This window comes from Anomalospiza imberbis, chromosome 1, assembly GCF_031753505.1.
Source record: "Anomalospiza imberbis isolate Cuckoo-Finch-1a 21T00152 chromosome 1, ASM3175350v1, whole genome shotgun sequence".
Lineage (NCBI taxonomy): Eukaryota > Metazoa > Chordata > Aves > Passeriformes > Viduidae > Anomalospiza > Anomalospiza imberbis.
Window position 1 is genome coordinate 38,320,405 of NC_089681.1, and position 23,246 is coordinate 38,343,650.

The following is a 23,246-nucleotide window of genomic DNA, read 5'->3' on the forward strand; positions in this document are numbered from 1 at the left end:
AAATCAACAGTTTGAATCAGAAGGCTTTACGCTTCCTTTCTGAGGACTCGGCCACTTATTGCTTCTTTTAGAAACATTTATCAACCTTGTATCAGGTCACTATGGAAAAGCATGAAAGAGGCAACAGTTGCAGAGTACCTCCACGGGTTCGAGCTTGATTTGAGCCACTTGACTGTCAAATGTCAAAACAGGAGTAAAATTTAAGAGACTACAAGCTCATACTGTTCTGACATAAACATAACTCAGCATAGCATAAGATAACATAGAACTTGGACACTTTTCTTATACTTTATAAATAAAAATACCAAGCAGTCACATCATGTCACCAGATGCAGGACAAAAAGCCACGGACAGCCACAGGCATAGTTTTCCTTTGACAACTCTCACCCTCACATTTAACAGCACCGAGTCCAGGGAAGAAGGAAAGAGAAGAGAGTATTTAAAAAAAAAGCCCCAACTGTACAAAATGGAAACAGAATTCATAAAGCAGATAGCTACTTCAAAGCACCAGTCATAAAAGGTGCATGGGAGCTTGTAGCTAGTGAGTCACACGCCATCAATCCATAAAGCTAGGATGCTGTTCTACCCTGAAGCCAAAGGGCAACTGAGACATTGTCCCATCCTGTCACTCATCCTGAAACTACCCAGCAATTCTTTTTAAATAATGAGATGAACTGCTAACACTTACACTGGTTAACCTTTGGAATCTCAAAAGAACGCACAGTTAAGAAAATTATGCTGGTCATCAGGGTAACAAAAAAATCTCCAAAAAAAAAGCAACATTTTTCTACATCAAAACAGGTATTTTGCACTGGAGGCACCTACATATCCCTAAAGATGACTCCAACAGGCTAATAAAGTGTTGATGTGGCATTCTTCCTTGTGAAAGTTGACAGTATGATGATCCTGCAGAAAATTCTGTGCAAGTTATTTACAAAGACAGGCACCCAAACAAGTACTAAATCCCAAACATCCAATTTGAACATTCTGAAGGTCAGTATGAGGCATATAAGGAGACGCTTGTGCAACACACAAAATTAATAAAAAAAAAAATTATAGACAGAAGGAACAAACATTAAAAATAAGTCCAACATCTAAAGAGGTATCTATCTTAATTTTTATTGCAGTACTATAATTTCTACTCCTACATTCACATAATGTACAAACTTTGCATTTAAATAACCAGTTATTACCAGAGAATCAGAAGAGTTTGCACTGGAAGAGACCTTCAAAGGCCATCCAGTTTCACCCCTCTGCAACGAGCAAAGACATTTTCAACTAGATCAGATTGCTCAGACATTCAACCTGACCTTGAATGCTTCCAGAGATGTGGCATCTACCACTGCTCTATGATCATAAAAAGGAGATAAATTTTCAGAAGCATGCTTTCTCAGACCCTGCTGAGAAAGTGTTTCATATGATGCAATTCAATCTGTTCAATCTGCTTGACACAGACCAGAGAATTATTTTATAATTCTTTCAAGAAAAGGTAGTATACCAAAAGTCACCATTTGATCACTAACTAAAAAAGTTAAAATAAAATATGTGGGATGTGAACAGAATTTGACAGGTATTCCTAAAATACATTTGACATTATTCTTTCATGTGTTTTATGTTTTTAATGATCCTGATAATCTTTGCTCATTTTACATGCAAATAACCTAACTATGCAAGTTAACTTTTTAATCCAGCAAATTTCAAGTGAATTTGAACACTTTAAGAGTTGTTGGGAACAAACTTTCTTTGTATTGACAATACTTGAGCATTTACACTGCATAGCAATTTAATCAGGATGTTATAATTTGGTTCTGTGTGGGTGTCAACTGACTTGCTTCAAAGTCTGCTTCACATCTACAGAAGTTATTCACAAAGAAGATGCAATTATATTAATCACATGGGCTGACTACAATGTCTAAGGCTTCAGCACATCTCCCTTTGGGAAGTTAGGATCTGCAACTCCACATATTGAAAGACTTCCCCTGAAAGCAGTAAATGTATTTCTTGACGCGTTTCACAAACCCAGTTTTGCTGGTCCTATAGCAGCACATGAACAGTTTCCTGCCCAATCTCTCCTATATCCACAAGATCTTGGGCAGGAACAGGAGAAAGGGAAAGTCAACATTTTAACTAAAAATTACCTTTTCTCCCTCAAGTCTGCCCTCTTTCATACAGTGCCAAACATCAAAACACAAACTAAAGTTCTAAATCCTAATATTTGAAGGAACTAAACCAGAAACAACTTCAAAATGCCAACACAAAGGGCATCTAAATTAACTTTTTTTTTTTTGTCCACAGCTTGCAAACAATGTTTATGAGAAAACTCTTATCTTGATTTACATAACTTGCAAATTGATGGAAAATTCATTACATTCCTCTGTGTAAGTTACTACATGATTAATTATCCTAATTTAACTACCTTTGCTTTCAGGTCTAGGATGACACAAAAGATTAAGATAAAATTAAAGGCTTCATACAACTATTTTCCCCCAAGTTTGTTTAAACCTCTAATACAGTAGATTACTCTATCTGTAAGCACCAAGAATTTCTCTATTCTTCCAGTTTAACAACACTCTTCCCAGTGTTTCCAGTTCAGATATGTAATACCAGGCCAAGTCACTGGTGCTGTGCAGCTAAACACACAGGGCAGTAGCTGCTGAGGAAGAGGAACAGGAAAGCTAGAAAAGGCCAAGTGTGAGATTTCATGTTTTAGCATCTCCCAGTGAACTACAATGAGAATTGGCAAGGTTCCATATTCATTTATTGTGCTGACAGGGATGTATGTTTTCAGGAAAATAAAAAAAAAAATCAGTCCTGTGGCCAATTTTGTTATATCAATACCATAAGACCTCTTTTGGGTAGTGTGGTCACACATGGGTCAGAAGGCTGGGGACCTGGCATGGAGCTGGACAGCAGGCAAGGGGAAATGCCAAGGATCCCCAGCCCCAAGCTTGGCCCCACACTGATAAACCCACAAAGAACAGGCTCCTGTGAGGTTCTGCAATGGTTCAAAATTACACGGGGGAAGGATGATATTGGGGCACTGGAGCACATCCAGAGGAGGGCAACAATGCTGGTGAAGGGTCTGGAGCACAACTCTTATGAGGAGCTGCTGAGGCAGCTGGGGGTGTTTAGTCTGGAGAACAGAATGCTCATGGGGGACCTTACTGCTGTCTACAATAACTGAGAAGAGGTTGTAGCCAGGTGGGGGTCAGTTTCTTCTACCAAGTAACAAGTGACAGCACAAGAGGAAATAGCCTCAAGCTGTGTAAAGGAAGGTTTAGATTAAATAATGGAGAAAATTCTTCACCAAAAGAGCTGTCAAGCATTGGAACAGTCTGCCTAAGGAAGTGATGGAGTCACCATACCTCTGTGTACATGTGGTGCTCAGAGACGTGGTTTAGCGGTGGACTCAGCTGACAGTGTTAGGTTAATGGTTGGACTCAATGACCTTGGAGGTCTTTTCAAAACTACATGACTCTATGATTCTCAGGTGAACATCTTAACACCCTGATGGAAAGGAAAATGCTCCCATCCATGTTTGGAGCAACAGTGCTTCCCCAGAGAGGAAGCTTTCAAGCCATGGAGGATAATTTTTGAGGAATAAAGCTTTAAGTTATTAATAAGAATGAAATCTCTTGACCTAGATTTTCCTCCAGCTTAAAAAAAAGCATATACATACACAACACAGCCTTTCTCTACAAACACAAACATATTACACTCATCACACAGCAGAGCACTTCAGATATTTCACAGTGAAAACAAAAAAAGGCTTTCTGTGCTCCTCCCTCACCCAGCTTTTTCTTAAGAACATGAATACAGATGATGTTTGATTAAAACAGAAACCTGAACCCCAAGTTGCACATATTTACTTTTTAAAAGCATTTTACAATTTGATTTTCTTCTTGCCTGCTGTGATAATTGATGAAAACTACACAAGGATTAAAATGAGCACAGGTGTGTGTCTACATAGTTCAAAGAGATTTGATCTCAAATGAAAATAACAATAATAATATAAAAAAGCTTGAGTATTTTTAGAAGTGGATTTAACATAGCCTAACCAAATAAGCCTAGATTAAAAGTAGGATTTTACAGTCCAGATTTCATGTTACTGAAATTTAAAATGTGTATTTCATAACGTATCAAACTTTTGCAAGCAGTACCTCATTTTCTTGCATTTACAGCCCTCCATAACATACGTGTCAGAGCAGATCCAGAGAAAAAATCAAGGCACTACAAACAGTAAAAAGCACTAAAATACAATACAAGGGCATGTGTTACAAAAGATATTTGGCAGTAAATCACCCTTATTTTTAAATTTGTGAGAGGTAAAAGAAAAGTCTACGAGCTGAGAATATCTTTCTGCCAATATACAAATCAGCACAAAACCCATGCTTATTTTCTTTGCCAAATTTATCCTGCTACAGCTGAATCACAACTTCCTTGCACCCATGAGGTCAGGAACCATTTGAAAAGAAATGCACGATACAGCTAATCTTTGTGTCAGCTCATCATACCTAATGCAAAATGCATGATTTTCCCCATTTTTCTGTCCCAGCTTCCTCCAGCAAAACTAGCTAGCTGTTGCTAATCCCAAATTTGTTGCACGACTTTGTTAAACAGATTTAAAAGACAAATGCATACAAATCACACAGGATAAAGAATTTATTCTGTGGTCAAGGCTTACTGCTGAGCTTCTATTAAGAATTGAAAAAAAATACCAAACCAACAGCACTCAATTGTATAGAAAACAAATTTATTTTTCTCAAAGGAAGACTCTAATATAGACATTTTTACACAACAGCTGCTTTCTTGCCTAAACTACCTAAAACAGTGTTCCTATAATAACATGTATTCAATCTTCTTTCTGAAGCAGAATCCAATATATTTTTAGGCCTCTGAAAAAATAACAGCAGGAGATTACAAATATATGGATCAGAGATGGAACAATTCCCTGTCCTCCCTTCCCTTCCCATGCAGGGTGAGCAAGCTCCTGACTGTCATATGGGACACAAGAGCTAATCAGCACTTCCTCCAAACAGGCTTAATTTTCACTGAAGCATCTTTTTGAGTCTTGAGAATGAGGGAACACTGGCAATGATTTCACAGAAACACATCAGTGAAATTGTCAACATCTGAAATTATCCCCAGTGGCCCCCTGCAACTTCATTTACCTCCATACATTTTCCTGTACACCTTAGCCATGGATTTATACTTTTGTAGCACTCAAATATAAATTAACTCCAACTCTATGTCAAACATCTTATTGACTTATTGGTTTTGAAACCCCTAAAATTTTGACTTTAGACTTTTACACAACCCTCAGAGGACTCACCAAAGCATGAAGCCCAGTTTTGCAATAAACCGGTAAAGAAACTGAAATTAAGACATGAAAACCTGAAAAAAAATTAACCCACCACAAACATATGCTTCTAGTATATTTTCTTTAATCAAAAACCCATCCTATGCCATTACTACACAATTAAGAATATTTCTTTTAAATCTGTTGAAACACCAAGAAATTAATTTTCCTGTTGCTTAAACCATCTTGCATTCTTGCTATTAATTTAACTTATAAAGGCAGAGGATTTAAATAGCTCCCTAAACACAAAACTTTCAAGGATAAACAAAAGACTGCATAAAGAGAAAAGAGTCTTTTACCAACTTCTTGTCAATTAAACATATGGCCGAACAAATTTAGTTGCAAGATCTTGTCCTGGGCAATATTAAATCTTAGATGCAGTTCAATTTCTGCACACCACATGTAAAACTGCAAAGATCATGTAAGTACAAAAAGCAAGACTACTAAAAAAGTGAGCAATTATTTTTTACATTTCACAAAATTCTGTAGGTCAGTTCAAGCCCTGAAGAAGACAAATACTGATTTGTTTTTTTTTGTTTTTTTTTTTTTTTTTAATTATAGCATATAATTCTGTACATAAGAAACCATATATATTTACTACAGAGTTTGAAAGTAACAAAGAGGGGACTAAGAAATGCATTGAAAAACACTTAAGACTTCAAATCTAAAATAATTTAGGCACTTTAAAATAACCTAAATATAAAATTGCTGTCATTTAGTTTTAATTAACACATAACCAATTTGTTTTCTGCATGAATTTGCATAGCACATGGCTAATTACTACCTAGTGAAGAGTCTGAGGGAAGGCATAAATCTTTACACAGTTCATCAACAATAAAAACCAAAATACCACAGTACGAGTGTTTTTTTTTTTTTTTTTGTGACAGCAAGTATAAATAAAAACATGTTTTTTAACACACAGGCAACTAAACAGGAATAAGACTGTAAAGTGAATCAGTGCAGGAAACCCAGGATTAAGGCTGAAATTTTATTCTAATTCTTCTGTTCATAGAAGTAGCAGTCACCAGGCAGCATGTGGTCTGGGCATGCACCTGCAATACACAGGCAGGATTTAAAAGTACTAACAAAGAGATCAAGTTTTCTCTGAGAAAAGTTTCTCTTTGGCTTAGGAAGTGGAGTATCTGCCTTCTCCAAAAAACAAACAATAACCATGCATGTCAGCTTGTCAGTGATTTTGCCAGAATGATACCCTGGATGTGACACATGCACAACCCATCATTCCTGGGGATTGACTTGACAGTAGGAAAAAGCTCAAGAAAAGGCAAAAAAAACCCCAAAACCAAAACCCCCCTTGCTGTGAACATATTAAACAGTTCAAATCGACAACCATACCACACTACTACTCTGTGAACCTTTATGTAAACTCCTGTATTAACTGATGAAGTCCATTGACTTGGTAAAGGCCTCAACAAACTGAGGAGCAGAGGAAGAATCCTTCAAACAGAATGGAATTCCCCTAACGATTAAATAATATCGTTTATCTGGTGCTGCAAAATAACTAGTAAAAGAACAAGGTTAATCTTTAAATATCATTTCCTTTTGCCCCACACAACTTTTTTTGTACTACTACATTAGGTGCTGCAGGAAGAAACTTCTGGCTGGGCTTGGCACCTCAGGAATTCTTGCTATCTGGGAGCTCTTTGGTGCACCTGGGAGCTAAATGAAGATTCTCACGTCCACAGATCCATTTTGTATCACGGAAAAGATTGAGTCACTACTAAAAAGTGCATGGTGGGGAGTTTCTAAATCCTGTGATTGTAAGTTCTGCATGGAGTACAATAAAAAGTGACAGAGCAAGAGACATTTTGTTTACATTTGGTGCTGTTTCTCTTGGAGTAGAACTGAATTTGGTGAACTTTACTCATTAACTGGGTTCAATTCCTACCCTATTATTAGCCAATTACTGACAATAATAAAACCACAATTCAACACTGTGAAGTGGAAATGCTTGCAGGCTACTTTCTGACCCTTTCCCTCAAGCATATATGACAAGCTGATTGCTATCAGGATTGGTTTCATACCATTTCATACTCTACCACTAGGTTCTTCTATTGCCTGAAGAGTCAGCTGCAGTCCAGCAACAGGTATCACACAGCAAGGGACAACTTACTTATTCCTGCACACCATATGGATGCTTGCTCATTTGAAATCAAGCTACAGGATCACATCACTAAGTAAACAAAGAATTTTATGGCACTCGTTATTATTTTAAAGCTCTGAGACATCAGCTGCCATATCTGACTATGAAGAAACTGTCAGAGGCAAGTTAACAAGCTCCTAAAAACTGGAAGTCACTGAGCTGACACTAAAGCCGATACTTGGAGAAATAAAATAGCATTTCAGCTTCAAACTGTAAATAGTTATGTTTACATAATTAAGATATGCAAATAAGGATAAACAAAAAGGGAAAAAAAATCTTAAAAAGCTCTGACTATATCTGCAACCATTTTCCTACTTACAAAGCCACAGCCTTGACTGACAATCAAGTACTAATACTAATCATTATTTAAAAATTCATGGTAATTATATAACTTATCCTTTTAAACAGTTTACTGTATTAAATACTAAACAGCTTTATCCTGCATAAAATCAAGCCAAGATACTACAGAGCCCCTTCACTGCAATTCTCAGTTTTTCCTTTGAAAAGCAAACTTATTATGTTCTATAAAGAAAAGTCTCCAAAAGAAGACTAAATTCTCTCTTTCTTTCTCAAAGGCAGGCTCTGAAGAGATTGCATAAAAAGAGATTTTATTCTTGGCTCAAATATGAACATTTGGGAATCACTACTTTTAATCAAGGACTCACCCACTTAAAGGCAGAATTTATTTTGAAAAGTGGTGTGAAATTTCAGGGGGAAAAAAACATATATTTTTCACTTCCCAGATTTTGGTACTTTTCCAGTTAAGACAAAAATCTCAAAACAACCTCTTCCCCATATAACTGTTTTCTCATAGATGCTGCCAAGCTATCTTAATACCACCAGCAAGAACTTCTACAAGAAAGTAACTATTTCCAGACAATACAACTAAGAGGACTGATAGGAAGATAAAAGTAAGAGCATTTCAGATATTTTAGGAGAGAACCTGGGAGAGGGACCTGGGGAATACATTTCACTGGGTGCCCACCTCAGTCTGCCTTGTCACCAGTCTGTCCAGCACCCTTCAGAAGATGTGGGGGAGCAATGCTGCAGCTCAGCATTCATGGACAACCTCTCAAAGCACAGGGCAGGGCAAGAGTTTGAGCCTAGCCCTCCTGCTAAAGACTATGTTCCTACCATAGCTAACAGTCCTCAGAGGAGCAACGCTTCTCCTTTGGATGCAGACCATGTACTGGAACTGTTTATGCAGATTCAGTCCAAAACAGCTGCAGAAATGGAAAGCTCATTTAGAAGATTAGATCAGGTCCCTACAGAAACATTTCAGACTTTTAAACAAAGAATATTATTTGTGTGTGGACACATGTGGACACCATCATGTTACAGAAAGAATACCAAGGGATCGAGAGGAGGATTCAGTCTTCTGTCTCCAGGATGACTCAAGATTACCTGCAGACATCCACATAATGTTTCTTGACTGCTGAGGAATGTTGCAGATCCCACAGTTAATGGCGCAAATCAGAAACCAGGTCAACTCCTTTTCCCCATCTCATGCATGCATGCTTTCCTGGAAATGTTCTTTTGTGTATTCTCATCCTGTTTAATGCAAAGGATTTGTTATTTCTCTCTATCTAAGATGCAAAATCTCAACTATAACCTGCGAGCGCTCTGCATGGCTGAACTCCTAGCACAGCATCCAAGGAATCATCTGTCATTCTGCTAATGCCTGTCACAGAACTAGAGACACCAAAGGATTCAGGAGGGATGGCCAGGTCGATCCTATGGTCCAACCCAGAGGCCAGCCATGCCCTAATCCAAGGGAGAGGCAGGCCAGGCCATGTCCTCTGGGCTCCTGCAGGAAGCCTGAACTTGGGGCACACCAGGGAGGCTCTGTGCTTTCCAGGGGCTGTCTCTTCCCAAGATCACCAGGAAGCACAACTGCAAGGTACACCTGCTGCCGGGACAAGCCCAACATATGCATCTTGCCAAGAGGATTGATGCAATCAATCATCTTGCAATCAAGAGGATTGAGGAATGACTCTGCCCAAGCAGGCCCTTGGCCTCGGCCTGGCTGCAGATGTGTCTCCATGAGCTGCCGTTACAGCAGGAATGGGAAAAAACAGCATCAGAGAGTAGCTATTTTGATAACTGCCCTCCTATCATAAGTATCAGTCTCCAGCTAGAATTACTGTACCAGGCACCAGCTCATTTTTTCTTTTCCCTTTTTATTTAAATACCCACACTCTGGAATGTACATAGGAGTAAATTAAGGCACTTGTATTATATAGGTCAAGTCCTGGCCTGTTCATCTACATACATTAGCATACAGCTAAAAGTACTACACACATCAAAAATGAAGCATTAATGATTAACTCAAATACACATCCTAGGCACTGTTAGAATGAAAAAAAAAAACAACTAAAAAAATTTAACAGAAAAGTAACAGAGATGGCAAGGCAGTACTTCATTTGAATCATTTCCCCAAGAAAATTTTCCCTCGTGAACACTTAGATGTATTTTATGAGTAGACAACATAATAAAGCAGACATCTTAATTTTATTTCACTTTACATTTTGTACATAGTCAGGCTGAAGACCAAATATATAAATCAAGATAACTCTGATCTGTCTAGAAACGTGCTTTAAAATCATCTGAAAACTTTGTACATGGTTTCCATGTAGAATACATCTCTTTTCATGAAGAACATATCCCCTTCCTTCCCAGTCAGAAAAGCATTGGTTAAAACAAAAACCATCATGTAATTCAGAACACATCAACAGGTATGTTCTGTAACTTCACATCAAGGAAAGTTCTCCTATACTTTAAGTTCCCAAAGTCTGTGAATTTGTGATCAGAGATATCACAATATAAAAAAAAAAAAACCAAAAAAACAAAACAAAACAAAAAAAAAAAACCAAGAGAAACTGGGCAACAACCCAGTGACCCACTCCTTCCACTGTCAGAAGCCTTCAGAGGTACAAAGCACAGAAGCCACAATTAACTTGGCCATATTCTAGCACTGTAATTCCCTCCTCCATATCCAAACTCTGCCTCTTCTTCACCCTTGAAGAACACTCACTAAAGGTGCCAGTGAAGCTTATATGGCAGTGACTACAGAGTTTCTGACATTCTCATTTACACTTTTATTAATTTCCATGTCAATGAGTTAGTTGATCATGGAAAAAATTCTAAGAGCTGATCAACTTGGTGAACAAGATATACTTCACCTCAGTTCTGTTTATCTTGTTGTCAGAGACCGCAATCTTTGTGATTATGAAAAAGTGAGTTCTGACATTGACTTGAGAAAAATCCCAGCCTAGGAAAAATCTCTGCATTTTTGCATAACTCTGCAAAACAACTTCAAAGAAAGAAAGAAAAAAAGAATTTGTGCCCATGTGACTGTTCTACAGAAGAACAAGAGGCCATTATCTCCAATACAACATATCAGTTATTCTAATAACACTTACAGTGAATTTTAGGGGTTTGGTATTTTCTATATTGCCTAACAAGAAAAGAAAGGTATTAAGGAAACTATGGGAAATCCACAGTTGCAACACCAGAACTGTAATACAGAAAGGACTACATGGAGGACTATTTTATTGCTTCTTTCAGCTCAGTATGTTATGGTACTAAATTACACTTCATTGAAGCCAGACTTCATGGGGATTGTTAGCACTCTTCTGCCTGGTTCAATGTCAAGAGCAGCTGATATAATTTTCAAATATAAAAACATGGCTTTCACAATTTGCACTAAGTTGAATGAAGCATTCCATGAAAGCAAATCACACTGATTAAGGAACAGGTTTTTTTGCTTCTCATTAGAAGTTCAGTTCTAAATTAGCAAAAGTTTGAGACATGGGAAAAACATAGGAGAAGGACTGGAACCTCACAGCAGGCAGCTTCCCATCAGACAGTGTCTGTATCCCAACTACCATAATACAAGCTGCCTCCTTGCCTTCATATCCAACTCAATCAGCAATTCCTTCAGGCTTGAACCTGCAACAACACCAGACAGCCTCTGGCCTGCAGAACTGCAATACTAACCATGTCCACTGCGAGGGCTTTTTGGATAGCTGGAAGGGCTCTTTGTCCTTCCAGCCTGCACCCTGTTGTCCCAGCTCAGCTGCAGCACCTACAGGGAGCAGCGGTTTCAGGGAAAGTGTTCTGGGCACACAACAAACTAGAACAAAGGGTACCGTGAGAGTGAGCATGGATCTGTCAGGTGGGCAGCTCTTCTAGTCAGCATCTGTGCTGATCCCCTCTGAGCAGAATATATAATACCATCAGTAAAGCAAGCCTTCACTAGTGCATTTGATTAGCCTTGACCACAACAACAGCACAGGAGGCAAATATTCCTCTCTGCTCTCTGGCTCAGTAGCACAGCCCACACAATTTAGTAATATAGACGTAGGAGGTAGAGTGTGAGGATCTGATTTCATACTGGGGCAAGGTACCTTGTAAAAAAAAAAGTCTTTTCAGTAACAGTCACGCAGAAGTAATATGGAAATCAAATGAGTTGATTGCAACAATCTAAATAGCATCATTTGATATGCATATAGAGATTCTTGGATAATGAAAGTTTAGAAGGGGAAATCCTATATTTTATTAAATTCAGCATAGATGGGGTACAGGGCCTCTCCCTACAGCTTTTGCCCACTGCATTTTAGGGCAAGTAATGAAAACATTAATGCAGCTTAGCCAGCAAAGTACAAGTTAATTCAGCTTCTATCTCCCCAAAGCCTATAATTCTCTGGTCTAGTCTTCATGAAGAGCACTTTAAAATGTTCCAGATATAAGATGAACATCCATATAATCATCTGTGCACATGCCTGTTTATGAGAGGTATGGATGCTACTCCAGAAGGGACTGCAGAGCACACAGTTCTCTTCCCAGACACGGGAAGCAAAATCAGGTGTACCTGCAAGGTTAGGATATAAAAAGTAAACCCAGGAAATTGCATGGAGGTTTCACCAGGACACTACGGATAAGCCAGTCACGAGGACACAGCTGTTTCACAGCTGCACACACATGGAAGCCCAGCATGAGTTATAAAGTTGACATAGCATGGGCTTCGGAGACAGAAGCAGGACAGTAGCAATGCAGGGCACCAACAGAGGGAATGTCAAGCAAAATTCAAGAGCTGCTTAAGATGTGAAGTGCCATTGGAACCCAGGGAGGCCACCACACTTCTAATTCTCCTTATAATGCTTACAAAGTGGTCCTCTAGGACAGTCCTGTATCAATTATTTTAGCCCAGTGTCTGATTTCTCACTCTTCACCAGATAAGCCCTTACCACCTGGTGTTAAGGGAGGCCTCCCCTCCTTATTTTTTTCATTCACATTCAGCACTTACTCAGAAAATTTTTCTTGAAACATCCTTGATCTCTCCAGCCTGCATAATAATGCAGGTGATCAAGAATAGTAGGCCACTGATTCAATTTTGCATTTTTATTACATTTGGGAGAAAGTCTGCTGCAATAATCTTGATAATCTTGTTCTAGCTCATCAGCACTTCTGTTCACACAATTCTTTGTCTTCCTGATCCAATCTCTCATTTAACTCATGTTTGCTGCCAGTTTCCAGGTTCCTAGGTCAGGAGATGGTGTTTCACACAACTGCCTAGTATGCCAGGATGGATGGCTTCACAGCTGGGGCCATAGCACCAGAACATCACAAAGGTGCACAACCAACAGACTTTTAGGAATAAATAGTATCAAAAACAAAAATAAAATCAGAAAGGCCAAAGAACAGTTGGTGGTCCCACCTCTCAGAACTACAAAATATCCATTTAAAATTCCACTTCCCAATGCAAAGAAGCTCCCAGAAGGGCGTGCAGCAAATTATTACCCTGAATACCATCAAATTTCACATTTGCTGAGTGAAAACCATTTGTCTATTTGTGTGCTTTCTGCAATTGCACTTTTAATTCATTAAGATGAGAAATTGCTTTTTTTAATGCAATCTGCTACTATTCAGATAGGAAAACAAAGTAATGTCTGGTAGCAGGCTTGCTGGTTTTGGTTTTAGAAGGGTGGGGGGTTTTTCCCCTCTCTTCCTGTGAGAGGAAAGCTTTTCCCAAAGGATTCAAGCAATTTCATAAAACAAATGTAAAAACAAAGACACTTTTGTTTAAGGACTGAAGGGTTTGTTTTGGTTTAAGGGAGATTGAGGGGGAAGGAAGAGAGAAATGATACTGATCATCTTTCAATCAAACACAGAAAAAAAAAAGTTCTCAGTCCTAAAAGAAATTTGTGTGATAGCATAAACTTGCTATAATAAACAGGCCATCAGAAAAAAATCAAAATTTATTTTTTAAATAAATAAATTTATTTTAGTCACAAGTGAACACCTCAAATTACTACAGCAAAGATCAGAAGAAAACAGTATTTCTCTTCAAATAAAGAGAACATTGTGCACTCCTATAGGGTGTGTTTCATTAGTCAGTGTCTCTTTTTCCTCACAGTCTATCAAAGAGAAAAAAAGGGGCACAAGGGGGAAAGACCTAAAATCTGAGGTTTTAAATTCACAAAGATTTGGGGGATTCGCTTCAGGCAGAGGTTCTGAAGCTTAATTTCATTTGCAGGAAATAGGATCCAATATTACAACAGGAATAAACCCCAAACTTGTACAGAAAACAGTGCAAGATGGAGACAGCAGCAATAAATAAAGACAATTAACTAGAACACCTGAAATCCTTCAGTAAAGCATGTATGGAGGCCTTGCAGGAAATCTGAATAAGCAGGCCTTCCCATCTGCAATGCTCCCCAAGCATTTGTACAAACACACTATAGATATCACACATTATGGAACCGTGATTCTAGTTTCTGATTAGCAGATACTAATTAATAAAATTAACTGATTATCAGTAAGTCCCTATATATTGTACCAAGTTTTACTATGTAGAATGACAATCACAAGTGATCTTCAGTGACAAAATAACATCTATCCAAATGGAGTAAAAGCAAACCATGAAGTTCCAGTCACACTGCCTACCATTTAAATTCATTCAGGATTGACACTCACTGCAATTATCATTGAACACCCAAACTAACACACTGGGACAACCCAACAGTAATAAAATTCAGTAATATTGCAGCTCAGAAAGGCAAAACAACAGAGATAATAAGAATCTTGCAATTAAATACAACATGCACATGGAATGTATTACTTTACTTACTTGTACTTACATAAGCAATTTACAAATGTTAGTAATAAATATGTATTTTTCAAAATATAATCTTTAAGTACGTGGCTGCATGAAAAGTGACAAAAGGTTCTTAAGTAAGATTTTAAAAATGGTCTAAACCCACTGGAATTAGACAGGAAGACAAATAGCAGATTGACAAACACAGCAACATTAAGTTTTATATATATGAAATAAAGTACAAATAAAATGCATATTATCATCATCACCATCATCCCAAAAGTGTTCTATCCAAGCATTACTTAAATGATTCTCCTCCAGCCTAATTTAAACTGCATATGTCTATATATACATATGTATACATGAGAAACAGTTTCCTCGTGGTTGCCTGACCTCCCAAGTAGTAGCATGCACAGATTAACTTGTCAAATAGAGAGAGACAACATACAAAGGTCATCAGAAATCCAAAGGTCTGGGTCCACTCATGAATTTGGGTAGTTACTTAAAACAGACTTGTCTAGTACTGCGGAGAGGCACTGGATGAAGAAAACAATTCAGACAATACTCTACTCTATCATTATCTTCCCTGTCCAATGAAGTCTTAAACATTTCCTCCCATTTCTTAATGCAGATTTTTCCAAGACCTCAAATTGTAACAGGAAATTATTTGAGTGATTTTTGTTTTTAAAGAACACAGCAAAGCATCAAGAGACAAGTGCTCTGCTCTTTGATTTGCTAGACTGTTTGAATTTAGGTTGAATCTCTCCCTTGTAAACATGAAATAACTTTTCCACCACATCCATTAATATTTGAGACTTGAAGGCTGTCAAGTGAAAGATGTTATAATGCCCACCACAGCCCTAGTCCCATCTTTTTTAACTTTACACCCAACACTTGTATAATAGGGCAATAGCAGTAAATGAAAAATAGCAGTAAGTAAACAGCCTAATAATGCACACTAAAAGCTACCAGGACAATACATTCAATTTTCCCTAGGATTGTTTAATTATTCTTTTGATGGCTCAACACAATCCCTTCACAATTACTTCCTATGGGGGATGCTGACACATTAAGTTCATTACATAGCTCCTCTTTAAAGCAGAAAATACACAGGCATTTAGAGCAAACACCTAAAATTCAATAGTTCAGATCTTTAATAAACTACACTGTAAGGGAGTTTGCAACTGGATTATTTCTAAGGAATAAGACACCTGCCTTATAAATTCAAAACAGATAGTCATAAAGCAATATCAAAATATTCATCTTGCTTTGATGTACAAACACACTCAAAGCACCTTATTTTTTCAATGGTTCTTCTCAGAATACATTCACACAGGTGACATATTCTTTTTTCTTTCCGAAGTCATCTCAAAACTTCCAGAAGTTTCAGTGGGCATACACAGACCAGCCACAGGACAGTTTATAAACAGAGAGAGACTGACACTATGGCAAAGATCAAACAAACTCAGCATGGCATAGCCTTCAAACCACACATGCCACCTTTACACTTTCAATGGGGCACATGTCTCTTCACTGTGTACCAGTCAAGTCTTCAACACTGTCACTAGAGAAAGTATCTCAACTGGCACACCTCATACCTCAATTTCCTCACCTCAAAAGTGGTTATGTTGCACTGGGCTTTGCATAGCTCAGCACCAACACCTGGGTCAGGTACCACAAAACAAAGCCAAAGACAAGCACACGTCCCCCCAGCTGGGAGCCCCTACCATGGGCTTCCAACAGCTCTGCACTTCATCTACCCCACAAGGCTCTGCCCAAATCTCTCCCCAGGTAGCCTCCTACTCCCAGGAGCACAGCCCCCAACAAGAGGATGCAGCCAGAGCCATGAAACACTCCTAAGACCAGAGAGTATGAAATCAGGCAGAGGATAAAGACAGGCACTCATTTGACAGGAGAACCCTTTTATTTATTTATGGGCGCAAGTCAGTCAACCTGACCTCCAGCCTGCATGTCCATTTATGCATTTTCTGTCCCACACATATTAATTTGTGGTTATCCTAAATATTTTATGAGTTAAGCTTAATTCCACTCCATTATGCACTAAAAAGAGAACAAAATAGCTACTAATGTCATAGATAAGTGTTTTTACTTGCTATAAATTCCATCTACCATCATGTGACTAGACAACACATGCTCCACAAAAATAAGTGCTTCTGCTCATCACACCTCCTTTACTGAAGTGACTTCTATTTCTGTTGATTAACAGTGAACACCAAAGCACAAAAAATAGCAGCTTCAGTTACCTGAACTGCTCCATTCCTCAACAGTTACATGCAAGCTTCGATACTTAGCTGGGACTCAGGATACTTACAGCTAGGAAGGCATCCAAAATCTGACAGTAAGGAAACTCCTTTCAAATTCCCCATGTGCATTATTCTTGTACTCATCCATTAAATTACCCTCCTGTACACCAAGTTTTTAACCCGAAATCACAGATGAATCTTCAGTTTATGACCCTTCCTCTCCTCTAAGAATTAGCCCCAGGGAATGTCTAAGCAGCTGCTATCTCCCTTCTCTGCCATAACTAAGATAGAACAGCCAGAATAGTTTAAGTTTTGATCTCTCATCTAACTCCAGACTGTTCACACTACATGACCTTTGTAGCTTGGATGTCCATCTACATGTTCCACTAGGATTTAATATTTTCTATACATAAGTGCCCAGAACTATGTACAGTATTTGACACAAAGTCACTCTAATGCCTTGCCTAATAACTTGTATTATTCACTGAAGAGCTCTTCCTGAGCATCATGTTTGCTCCCATTTCATGGTCACTATCAAATAAGAGTCATCCCTGTTTGTCTATGGCAATCAGGTCTTTTCCTCCAAACCTGTTTTAAGGTTGATAGCTGATAGCAGATGTGTTGTTAATAACCACTCAATAGATAACTTTGCTTTTAGAGCTACTCAACTTCCGGAAATTCCTATTGTTTCAGTCATCACAGACATTCAAGTCTTCCTGTCCAATAATCCAACCCACCTCGGTGCTGACTACGTTTCCCAGCTTGGCCTCATCAGCAATCGTCCTTCTCATATAGTTATTCCAGCAAGTATGGTGTAGTAAAGAGACCAGCTCCCCCCTAATACTGGTGCAGGGCATGAATAATTCCTGTGTTCAGGCAGGCAAATTCATAATTTCTCCTTCAGGAGACACCTTTAGCTAAGCTTCACACTTCCAATTTAGTTATTTTTGGTGTATATACATGGAACTGAAGACTTCTGCTCCTACTGTCTAGGACATTCAGTATTTAACCAGCTATATGACTTTAGTCTCCCATGACCTACCTAATTGTGGCAAATACATGATGCTATTTATCCTGTTTTCCACTTAGCTTTGTATACTTCATTACTTTTTCCATTCCAAATTTATTCCAAATCCTTGAATTCTATTGTGAATAGGTGTGAAGATATTCTTCTCTTCTGCTTTTAAAATAAATGGAACTATACATCTTTTGCTATCACAACTGCTACCTTCAGCATAACCGACAGCACCCAATCCTATTTTTTAACCTGGCTAGAGTGCCCTGCATCAGCTCTTTCAGATCCCAAAAGCAGAGACCCTTAGACTTAGTTTAACTGGGAGCAGACATAATACATTTATTGCAGTCATTTCATTTGGCACCCTATCTTTCTCCTATATTCAAATCCTCATGCATATCTAAAACTAAACAACTAAAACAAGAAGTGCTAATTTTAGAGGCATCAAGCATTTTTCATACAGCCTGGTCCTCACAACATCATAGCCAATTTCTCTTCTGCTCTTTTTCTTTTTTTTCCCCTCTCTTCATCTTAAATTTCTTCATCCTCTAGCTTTTGGCACTTCATATGCTATCCCTGCAGTTTCTGCCCTCCAACAATCAATCCTCTCCTTTACTTCATTCCTTTTAGGTTTTCTGGTGACTTGCAGTATCTTATTCTCACAGTGAGGTCTACAGCCCAACTTGGCAAGCTTTTCCTTCTCCTTAAAATGCAGTTTCCAAGCAGCTATTGTACCTTACACTTAAGACACTCCAAGCTTTTTTTTTTTTTTACCTCCAGCTCCTACAGGCCTTTAGCTCCATGGGCAACACAAACTAGTTCTTCTAACTTCTCAGAACTTGCCCTACTAAAATAAAGCTTCCTTGAAATAAAAACACTTTGTAGCTGACATATACTTTACCCTTCAGTTTGATTCAAAGTTATTAACTTGTAGCTGATCAATACATGTGCTTAAGGCCTAATGGAAGGGAGCCATAATCTAGCAGCAGAAAACAAGACATACTGTCATCCAGTGAGAGACCAGAGATGTTCCAAAATTTAAAGATACACCCTCTACTTCTTGGCAGACTGTAAACATAAGCCTTCATTTACTCTGCATTCCACTACAATTAATGGCCAAAATCTACCCTATGAAAATTCAGTGTAGTGACTTCTAACTTAAGTAGTCAGCACTGGGAAACATACTTACAAAAGCCCTTTTGAGAAACACCTTCCCTTTACACACTAGCACACTATCCAAAATGAGCTCTGTAGCTCTGAGCAATCAAAACATGTTTGCAAAGTTGCGTCCTACAGTTTGATTCAGGTTTGCCTCAGTAAATCAACCTCAGACCTCCAGATTTTGAAACAGAAGCATGAACCTTTAACAGAAAACCATCTCACATCCAGTGGAAGACTGTACCTACATTAAGTGCAGCAACAACTGGATCTTCAGCATGGTCACCACAAGCCTAAGAGGGGCAGATAAGGAGGGTGCAGGTGGCCAACTGCTACAACACAACACAGAAAGAGCCTCTCTAGCAAAGCGACAGTGAATGATCTCCACGAGAACCTGGAAAACATGGTTTCTCTCTTAACTTTAGTTTGTGATACAAAATGCTTAACATGGATGCACTGGCATGAAGGCAGCCTAGGCCGCCTGTGCAGCAGAGTGAACTTGCTGGCACAGGCTATCAGTCCCATCGAGGCAGTAAATCACACTCACCACCACATTCCTGGTATGCCTGCACCTACAGGGCAGCACACTGGCACCTGCCTGCTGCCTCCTGAAAGCCAGAGGGGAAACTCAGTACTGCAGCATGAAATATCAACTGACATGCTAAGTTACCAACCCACGTGAAATGGGGGCCCTGAGAGGGCACACGGCTCTGTCAGCTCCAACAGCCCCACAGCAAGGGCTGCCCACCATCCATGAAGGATTGATGACGGTCTCTGCATCCACCACCCTTGGCCACCAACACCATCATGTTCATCTCCCTGTGGAGCACCTCCAGGCTGCTGGTGCCTTCCGCTCTCATGACCAGTCTCACCAGTTTAAGCCAAGCCTTTCCAGCAGCAGGGTGGGTGTTCTGCCACCCTCCAAACTGGGGAGCATGACGCTGGACACCTTGAAAAAGCAAGTCATTGTCAGCCATGCACAAGGAAACAGCATCCTACCTTTCACTCCAGAAGTGCTTAAAAGTGTTTTATCCTGTTAATTCTAGGTCAGTTGAGCACACATGTGGTATGGATTACACTGACCCTTTTAGAGCTCTCAACATTTTTAAATAAGTAGGACACTTAACATCAGATGCCCATAAAGCTGCATACCTCCTGTACACCATACACCAAGATCTGCCAGTGGGCTTTAAGGCACAACTAAGGAATAGTTGCTTTATAAGCATGGCTCTTATAGCACACAAATACAAATGTGAAATAATTTATAAATGCCAAGTCTGACCCTGTACCACATTAAATCAATACAGGCATTTTACAAAAAAATGCCTCTATTGGATGAACTGAAATGACCTTTGCAAAGCCACCCAACAAATCAGGACCAGATATACAAACAGTACAAGTATTTAGTACAGCTCAGTACAGCTGAGTGATAAAAGGGTCTGCATTAAAGATAAAAGTTGTCCTGATGTTTACAAAATGCAACAACATTGTCATTGCAAGCACAAATAATTGTTTCAGCCTTAAGTATCCAGAGACTTTAAACACGAGGAACAATCAACATGCAAAGGACCATAAAATACAACCTTAAAGAGTTAGCACTACGATTCACTGGAGATGTTAATTTGCCAGTGCCAAGTCTTTGCAGGTTTTAACCTTTTTCTCTGCACTATCAGCAGCCATACGTATTGGACCCTTAGACACAGATAATCCCATTGCATTCCCTCCTTTTCACAGATGCCTGGCCTGAGCGAGGGAAGGAAGATGAGCAGGGAAAAAACCCAACACGTTTAAGTAAATTACCTTCTGGAGCAGCCTCCTTCCCTCACCCAGCTAAAGTTTTCTTGAGGTCAGATTAGCACTCCGAAAGGAGAGCAGGCGCCGGCAGGCCCCTTGGCAGGCGGTGCTGTGACAGACGCGGGGCAGACCCAGGGGAGGCAGCCATGTGCTCAGTCCTGCATCCCCCCGAAAGGGCATCCCGGGAGGAAGTTCTCACTACGCACCGACTCGGGGAAATAACTCGGAGGAGTCCAACAGCTATCGCTTCCAGCGGCTTTCTCCTGGGCCATATGCTTTCCCCTGCCATTTAGCGAGGCATTTCAGACGAGCCAAACCGCCCTACCCGCTCCGCCGCGAACCCGCTCGCGGGCTGAGGGTCGGAGCCGCCGCCCCGGAGGCGGGGGGCGAAGCCAGCTCGGCCGGTGGGGCACCACCCACGGCACCCACCCCACGGGGCTGCGCTCCGTCCCCGCCGGGAGCCGCCCGCCCGCCGACCCCCGGCAGCGTGGCTGGGCTGGGCGGCTCCTGCTGCAGCCCCCGGCTGGGGCGAGCCCCCCGCCCGGCTCCGGGGCAGCGCAGCGCCCCAGCCCCGCTGCAGCCCCGGAGCCAGACACCCGCCGGGGCTGGCGGTGCGGGGTCCCGCCCGCCCCCGCTCCCGGGGCCGCCCCCAGCCAGCGGGGGAGCCGCGGGACGGAGCCGCGTTCGGTCCCGAGCCGGCGCCGCGCCTCGCCCTTACCGTCCTGGCCAGCGCGGCGCGGGAGCCCCCGGAGAGGAGCGAGGCGAAGCCGCGGAGAAGCGCCAGGAGCCGGGGCCGAGAAAGCCACCGCCGCCGCCGCGAGGAGAAGGCGGAGGGGGCGGAGGATCGGCGGCGGAGGGGAGGAGACGGGGGCGGAGAGAGCCTGGGCCGCTGGCAGCCGCCCGCCCGCCGCGCAGCCGGCGCTTCCTCCCGAAGCGCTGCCGAGCCGAGCCGTGCCGGGTCGGGCCGGTGGGGCGGGGAGCCCGGGGCGGGCACTGGGCTCGCCCCTTGCCCGGCCCGCGCCGCACAAAGGGGACCCGCCGCTGCCGCCTTTGTTCGGCCGAGCGGCGCCGGGAGGGGCGGGCGGCGGGCGGCGCGCTGGGCGCTTCTCCCACACGGAGATTGTTCCTCCGGCGCTGGCAGACGCGGAGCAGCTTCACCGGAGTTAATTTGGGTCTGTGATGAAAACTCCTCCACCTGTGCCAAACGCTGCTCGGCATCCAGCACTAAAGTCAGCCTACGCGCGGTGCTTCAGCTGCCTGTTTATGCCCCAGGAACTGACTGGTGACTCCTTTAAATTAAGGGTGGGTTTTTTATTGCTCAGGGTAGATGGCATCGCGAAGATTGGTATCTTAGTATTCTGTGCTTGGCAGCAACCAAGAAGCATTGAAAAACGAATTTCAGATATACCTTTGCCCCATTGTCTGTGGTAGGTCACAGATCTTTCAAACGTAGCTAATCATATTGATCTACATGTCCAATTAAGGTACTCTTCTCAAAGCTTTTTTTTTTTTCTTTTTTTCTTTTTCACTGTATTTTAGTGCTCATCCTATAAATCTTCTCCAAGCTTACCGATTTAGACATTCAGGTCAGGTGCCTGAGGTCAACACATGCAGTCCTGTCACGCCAGTTAAAACAGTGGAAGTGGGAGAATTTCCCCTCTGACTTAGAAGAAACTGACAAAAATACCCTTCTATGAGGCCTTCTCTGAAGGATAGCTCGACTTTAGTCATTTGCATAGAGGTGGAATAAGCAGTCACTGTATATCCACAAGTGGACTCTTAAGAAGGCAGCAACAAAAGTGGACTACCCTAGGGTTGTTATAACCAGGAGTAAACTCTAAGCAGCCTCTTTTAAAAGGCCTTTTCACATAATGTTCATTAAGCCCTAGCAGTTAAAAGATCCCACCTGGGAGCTCTCACTATGCAGAGTTCTGCTTCCCAAACTGAGAGAGGCAGAATAGCATAGGGCTTTAGATGTTAAGCTAGCTCCTCAGATTTAGTACTAGGCCATGTTGCACTTTCGTGCTCTAAAGAAGCAGATAATTTATCAGTTCCCCTAGCTAATTAGCTAGAAATTTTCTGCATGGTCCATGAGGTATGTGAGGAAGGAGGGGAGCCTGTGGCATGTGAGCTCTTCTGCATTACACACATGGACCTTCTGCTTCCTGCACGTGTTAGCATAGCTGCATCAGAAAAAGGGAATGAAAGGTATGTGAATTTGAACATTTATTCCTGTAGCTGTGTTGTAGGGGGAATAATTTTTTTGTTTTATCTTAAAATTTAAAAATTATGTGCTTGGGGATAAAAAGTCTGAAAATGTAAAACAGTGTAGTAAGCATGAAGAAGCCTGCCTAAGACATCAGTCAGGCTTAAATGAAGCCAGTGTGCTAGAGGTG

General features: G+C 40.9%; 1 protein-coding gene across 7 annotated transcripts in view; it reads right to left on the bottom strand.

Annotated features, from left to right (window-relative positions):
• FAM110B (family with sequence similarity 110 member B) overlaps positions 1 to 21,710 on the bottom strand; it is a 113,548-nt gene extending 91,838 nt beyond the window's left edge. For 3 of the 7 annotated variants that reach the window (XM_068188326.1, XM_068188260.1, XM_068188287.1), the window contains exon 1: positions 21,569 to 21,710. The gene's annotated coding sequence lies outside the window, so the exon portion shown is untranslated. Of the gene's footprint in view, positions 1 to 20,856; positions 21,202 to 21,568 lie in introns of those variants that run through there. The other 4 variants (XM_068188309.1, XM_068188269.1, XM_068188319.1 and 1 more) reach the window with 3 other exon arrangements.
• Between the last annotated feature and the right edge of the window lie 1,536 nt (positions 21,711 to 23,246).